We start from the raw sequence: 6524 nt of genomic DNA, 5'->3' as shown, positions 1-6524 counted from the left end.
GAATACAGCATCAATATACAAACATATAATAGCAATATTGGGAAATTCTATGGGAGGAAAGTGGATACCATCCACAACAGCAATTTTTTAAAAGGTTACCGAGGAAAAAAAGCCTGACAAATATTCTAAGGTCTTATTGGAGAAGATAAGATGTTATTGAAGGACATAAAAGATAACCAAGATAGTCTTCTCCATTTTTTAAGTTGTGAATGAAAAGATTCAATATTGTAAAGAATTCAGCAATCATATTTTTAAAATCTCAACAGGACTTACCATAGAACTGTTGAAACTGATTCTAAAATTGATATGAATGTGTAAATTCAAGAATAACCAAAACTTAAAATGGTACCCATTAGTTAGGTTTGCCCCATACTATGATTAGGGACTATTTATGTATATTTAACTTTGAAATTCTGAATACCATATGCATCAATTCTGCTTTAATTAGCTGCATTTGACCAAAAGATTTTAGTGAACTTATAGGTATGTCAAGGTTGCTGAAGTTATGGGAAGCAGCTATTACCTTGCAAAACAAATGAACAGTTATTGCTGGGAGAACATAAACTCTTGTTTCTGAATAAGGTATTTGCAGAGGTTTGTATCAGGAGTCCCCAACCTCTTCTGCATGAAAAACTGTGTTTAATTGCCCAGAAGCCATTGATGGGGGGAATCATTACTCAGCAAGGATGCTTTACACAGTGCAGGAAAGGAATCATATCTGAAAGTAGCCAGATGACAGAAGGGGAGCCAGGACATATGGTGTTTTGAAGAAGGCAGGGAGTCCTCTCCACTAGAGAGCCTGCCCCAGACCCATCACCATCTTCCTCTAGAGTTTGTGTTACCAAGTCCAAGCTTGTGCTGCTCACCCCACGACAGGCCAGTAAATCAAGAGACAAGCTGTTGGGGCAAGGATAGCCAGCAGACCAAGAAGATGGTGGACTCATATCCCAAAGAACCATCTTGTCTGAGTTAGAATTCAAGTTTCTTATATAATAAAATCAGAGGGAGTAAAGTCAAACATTTCCTGGTTCCAGCCAGCCTCCAGAGGGGATGTGTTAATTCACAGGTGGGCCTGGTCCAGATGTTTCCTGTGAGCTAAACAAAGGTATATTAGCTTAATGCTCATTACCTGGGAGGCAGGGTTCCCAGAGATGGGAAGTGCATATACTTTAAGCTTGTAGGCAACATCCCTTTAGTGATTAACTTGTAATAGAATACAAAGGTTCTTCCCTATTACAATTCCCCATTGCCAATGTCCATTCCACAGTCTTGTGGGGAAAGGGACAAAGACTGCTCTGGCTACTTCCTGCTGAACAGGGGCAATGAATATTCTTTAGAATCTTTAGCAGTAAAATCCTCTTTCCCTTTTTATCTACAACCATTTGAACCTGATGAAACTCCTTAGCACTTTGTTGTCTAATTTGTAATTGAACTTGGGGTTGGGGTTCAGTTCCAGTTCCCAATACATATACTAAGTTCCTGTGCTGTTTATTTGGAAAAAATTAAATAGGTTGACCCGTCTCCGGCCATAATGAAATTACCATTTACTTAAGTTCAATAGGCAGACCTGTTGGAGTCAAACTCAAGAACAGGGTTTAGTATAATGCCCAAAGTTTTAGCATAACTGGCAACTGCTAGGTCTTTCAGAGTATTTATAGATTCTCCTGCCTGGGCAGACACCTAGGATGAACTACAATACAGTATTTCAAAGGGGCTTAATTTAAGCCTGCTTCTGGGAGCCACTAATCCATAGCAGGGCAACTGACAAAGCCTTATCCCAAGTTAAGTTAGTATTCATTTTCTCAGTTTTTCCTGTTGATTGTGGTCTCCGGGATTAATGTAGTTCCAATGCCTTAAACCAAATCAGGGGATAATTTCCTTGAGGGCTTTAACTGATTAAAAAGTACTGATTTTAATGAACTCATTTACAAAACAGAAACACAGACTTAAAAAACCAAAGGGGAAAGGTTGGCGGGGGGAGGGATAATTAGGAGTTTGGGATTATCATATACACACTAGTATATATAAAATAGATAATCAACAAGGACCTACTGTATAGCACAGGGAACTCAGTATTCTATAATAACCTATATGGGAAAAGAATCTGAAAAAGAATATATGTAACTGAATCACTTTGCTGTACACCTGAAACTAACACAACATTGTAAATCAACTATACTCCAATACAAAATAAAATAATTTTTAAAGTACTGATTTTAAAAACCAGTAATTTTAAACTGCCACACACAAAACCAGTGGTGGACAAAACAGTCTCCTTTCCTTCTGAAGTTTATACAATTCATTGTTATCATTAATCAGTCTTTTTACGAAGAGTTCTGAGACCATTATTCCACCACTGATTAAGACTGGAGTGGCAGGTATTGGAGATAATATTCATTTAGCCTCTGAGTTTTCTGGACAGACTTGGTGACCTTGCCAGCTCCAGCTGCCTTCTTTTCCACCACTTTAATGACACAGCAACTGTCTGTCTCATGCCATGAACAGTAAAACAACCCAGAGGAGGATAGAGAAACTCTCAACACATGAGGGCTTGCTAGGAACCGTATCAACAATAGCAGCATCACCAGATCAAAAATTTGGTGCCAGGACTTCCCTGGTGGCACAGTGGTTAAGAATCCACCTGCCAGTGCAGGGGTCATGGGTTCAATCCCTGGTCTGGGAAGATCCCACATGCCACAGAGCAACTAAGCCTGTACGCCACAACTTGAGCCCATACACTGCAACTACTGAAGCCTGCACACCTACAGCCCGTGCTTTGCAACAAGAGGAGCCACCCCAATGAGAAGCCTGTGCACTGCAGTGAAGAGTAGCCCCCACTCGCTGCAACTAGAGAAAGCCTGCACGCAGCAACGAAGCCCCAGTGCAGCCAAAAATTTAAAAAATAACAAATATAAAATAAAAATGAACTTGGGCCCATCTTCCAGCTTTTTCCCAGAATAATGATCAGTCTTCAGCTCAGCAAACTTGCAAGCAATGTGAGCTGTGTGACAGTCCAGGACAGGTTCATATCTAGCACTGATTTGGCCTGGATGGTTCAAGATAATCACTTGAGGTATGAAGCCAGCTGCTTCCATCGGTGGGTCAATTTTTCTGTCACCAGCCACATGGCCACAACGAACATCTTTGACAGACATGTTCTTGACATTGAAGCCCACACTGTCCCCAGAAAGGCCTTCACAAAAGCTTCATGATACATTTCAACAGACTTTACTTCAGTTGTAACATTGACTGGAGCAAAGGTGACCACCACGATAGGTTTGAAAACAGTCTCCACTCAACCCACAGGACAGTACCAATACCACCAATATTGTAGATGTCCTGGAGGGGCAGACTCAAAGACTAGTCAGTTGGATGAGTTGGTGGCAGGATGCAATCCAGAGCAGCATGGTTCCACTGGCATTGCCATCTTTTGGGTGAATTTCCATCCCTTGAACCAAGGCATGTTAGCACTTGGCTCCAGCATGTTGTCACCATTCCAGCCAGAAATTGGCACCAATGCTCCTGTGTTGGGGTTGTAGCCAATTTTCTTAATGTAAGTGCTGACTTCCTTAACAATTTACTCATACCTCTTCTGGCTGTAGGGTGGCTCAGTGGAATCCATTTAATAGCAACACTTAGTTTCACACCAAGAGTGTAAGCCAGAAGGGCATGCTCATGGATCTGCCCATTCTTGGAGATACCTGCTTCAAATCCACCAGCATCAGCAGCAACAATGAGGACATCACGGTCAGACTGGGATGTACCTGGAAGAATGTTTTTGATAAAGTCTCTGTGTCCTGAGGCATCAGTAATAGTCATGTAGTACTTATGGTCTCGGATTCCCACAGGGAGATATCGATGGTGGTACCACACTCATATTCAGCTTTCAGTTTGTCCAAGACCCAGGCAATCCTCTTCAGAGACTTTTTCTGTCCAGGTGGGATTGCTTCCACCCATCCTGAAAAAAAGTGTCCACAAACACTAGCAGGTATCTGAAATTTCCTGTAGCTCAAGGCATTTGTGTCCAGTCGTTGGTGGCACAGATTCCTTTGTGTTGGGCCCCAATCTGGGAAGGTCCAACAGCAGTCTTTGGGTTGCTTTTAGCACGAATCATGCAATTCTGAGTGACTCACTGTATGGTCTTCTATAGGTTATGCCCCATTATATATATTTGAATCCATTGTAAGGTGGCATCTCTCCTGTAATGGGTACTAATATGAATGTGCTGCAGCACAGGGTCCAAGCTCACCTTAGGAATTAAAACAATTGTGCACTACATTTCCAGCCAGGCAAGGTGCGATCCAAGTGAAACCCTACTCCTCGACCCTCTCTTTGTCCTTTTCTGAATATACTGGATGGTATTTTGACAAGTCAGTCTGTGGGAGAAGTGATCCTCTTACCTCAGAGGATATTGCTTTAGGTTACGTGTCCCAGCGTCCCTTTTTAAGGGGATGTCTATTGGCCATGTGTTTTTGGCCTTCCCTGGGGTGCTGTTAGCACACACTCTGGTCTTACCTTTTCATAGACCTGGGATGGGGGGCAGGGGAAGAGAGCTCTGTCTCCTGGGGTTTTCATGAGCACCATCTGTAGGGTTAAAGATGTTCTCGTGGAACTCTGATGTCAAGCTGTTCTGAAGAAAAACTTAAGGGTGAAAGCTCATTGTTTCTCCCCCAGTAGGGGCTTACCTCTCTTCCATTTACTCCCCTTTCAGGAATCCAGTGCCAAAAAAGTGGCATTTTGTTTTACATCTTCATTCTTCTGTTGCTGTTCCCTGTTGAACACTTTAAAAACAACATCTACCCATTGAGAAGGATTCATTCCAAATGCACCATCTAATCTTCACAACTTCCTCCCAATATCTGAGACACTTTGCCCAAAATAGATCAAATTTATCCTTCTAATATTTTCAGGGGCCTCAGGATCTACATTAGTATAATGTCTGTAGGCTTGATACATCTTTTCCAAAAATTCAGAGGGATTTGTTTTTTTGCTGAATTTCTTGAATTTGGTTTGAACTATTTTGCTTTGGTTCCCCTTTTCAAAGCCCTGCCCAGATGCACTAATAAGTAGTATTATAAATAAGGGCATTCCTCCCTCATCGGGGTCCCATTTTAGTTCAGCTGTGGGTGATACCAAGTGGGCTTCAGTTATAGAGGACCCTCCTTATGAAGGAGGGTTGCAATCTTTCCAGTTAAAGAAGTCTGAGAAACACAGCTGACTGATCATTTGCATTTAGTCCCCACATGAGATAAAGGTGTAAGGGAAAATGCCCTGCCCTGGGAGGGGCCCAAACTGGGTGCCCTGTCAGGTCTTAGATGGCGGTACTAGACCAAATCCCTGTGCCCCAGGAACTAACACAGGATTTTCTAATTGATCCCTATAAGGAGGGGCAGTTCTGAGCCCCAGTGTCAGGAATTGGGGTTGGATAGGAAGGGAAAGTAGTGGAAGGGGTGGATATATTGGCATAACAGCTGGAGGAGTTAAGGTTTTTTATCTTCCCCCCAGAATTAGACTTTTAAATTGAAGTATAATAGATTTTTTTAAATTGTATTTATTTATTTATTTGGCCGCTTTGGGTCTTCGTTGCTGCACACAGGCTTTTCTCTAGTTGCGGAGAGCAGGGGCAACTCTTCATGGTGGTGTGTGGGCTTCTCATTGCGGTGGCTTCTCTTGTTGCAGAGCACAGGGTCTAGTCGCACAGGCTTCAGTAGTTGTGGCACACGGGCTCAGTAGTTGTGGCTTGCGGGCTCTAGAGTGCAGGCTCAGTAGTTGTGGCACACAGGCTTAGTTGCTCCGTGGCATGTGGGATCTTCCCAGACCAGGGCTTGAACCCATGTTCCCTGCATTGGCAGGTGAATTCTTAACCACTGCACCACCAGGGAAGTCTGAAATATAGTTGATTTACAGTGTTTTGTTACTTTCAGGTGTATAGCAAAGTGATTCAGTTATACTGTATATACATATATATATATATATTCTTTTTCAGATTCTTTTCTCTTATAGGTTATCAGAAAATATTGAGTATACTTCCCTGTGCTATACAGTAGAACCTTGTTGTTTATCTATTTTGTATATAGTAGTGTGTATATGTTAATCCCAAACTCCTAATTTATCCCTCCCCCTCCTTTCCCTTTTGGTGACCATAAGTTTGTTTTCTATGTCTTTGGGTCTATTTCTGTTTTGAATATAAGTTCATTTGTATCATTTCTTCTTGGATTCCACATATAAGTGATATCATATGATATTTGTCTTTCCCTGACTTACTTCACTTAGTATGATAATCTCTAGGTCCATCCATGGTGCTGCAAATGGTGCTGCAATCCCACTCCTTGGCATATATCTGGACAAAACTCTAATTCGAAAAGATACATGCACCCCAATGTTCACTGCAGCACTATTTACAATAGCCAAGACATGGAAGCAACCTAAGCGTCCATTGACAGGTGAATGGATAAAGATGTGTTTATATATATATATATATATATATATATATATATATATATATATATAAACACACACACAGT

General features: G+C 41.7%; 1 pseudogene; it reads right to left on the bottom strand.

Annotated features, from left to right (window-relative positions):
• Nucleotides 1-2360: 2360 nt before the first annotated feature.
• Nucleotides 2361-4584, bottom strand: LOC113609348 (elongation factor 1-alpha 1 pseudogene; annotated as a pseudogene).
• Nucleotides 4585-6524: the final 1940 nt, after the last annotated feature.

This window comes from Aethalodelphis obliquidens, unplaced genomic scaffold (assembly GCF_003676395.1).
Source record: "Aethalodelphis obliquidens isolate GAN/ISIS:26980383/991018 unplaced genomic scaffold, ASM367639v1 scaffold56, whole genome shotgun sequence".
In the NCBI taxonomy this organism is placed as follows: Eukaryota; Metazoa; Chordata; class Mammalia; order Artiodactyla; family Delphinidae; genus Aethalodelphis; species Aethalodelphis obliquidens.
This window is presented reverse-complemented; position numbering and strand designations above follow the sequence as displayed.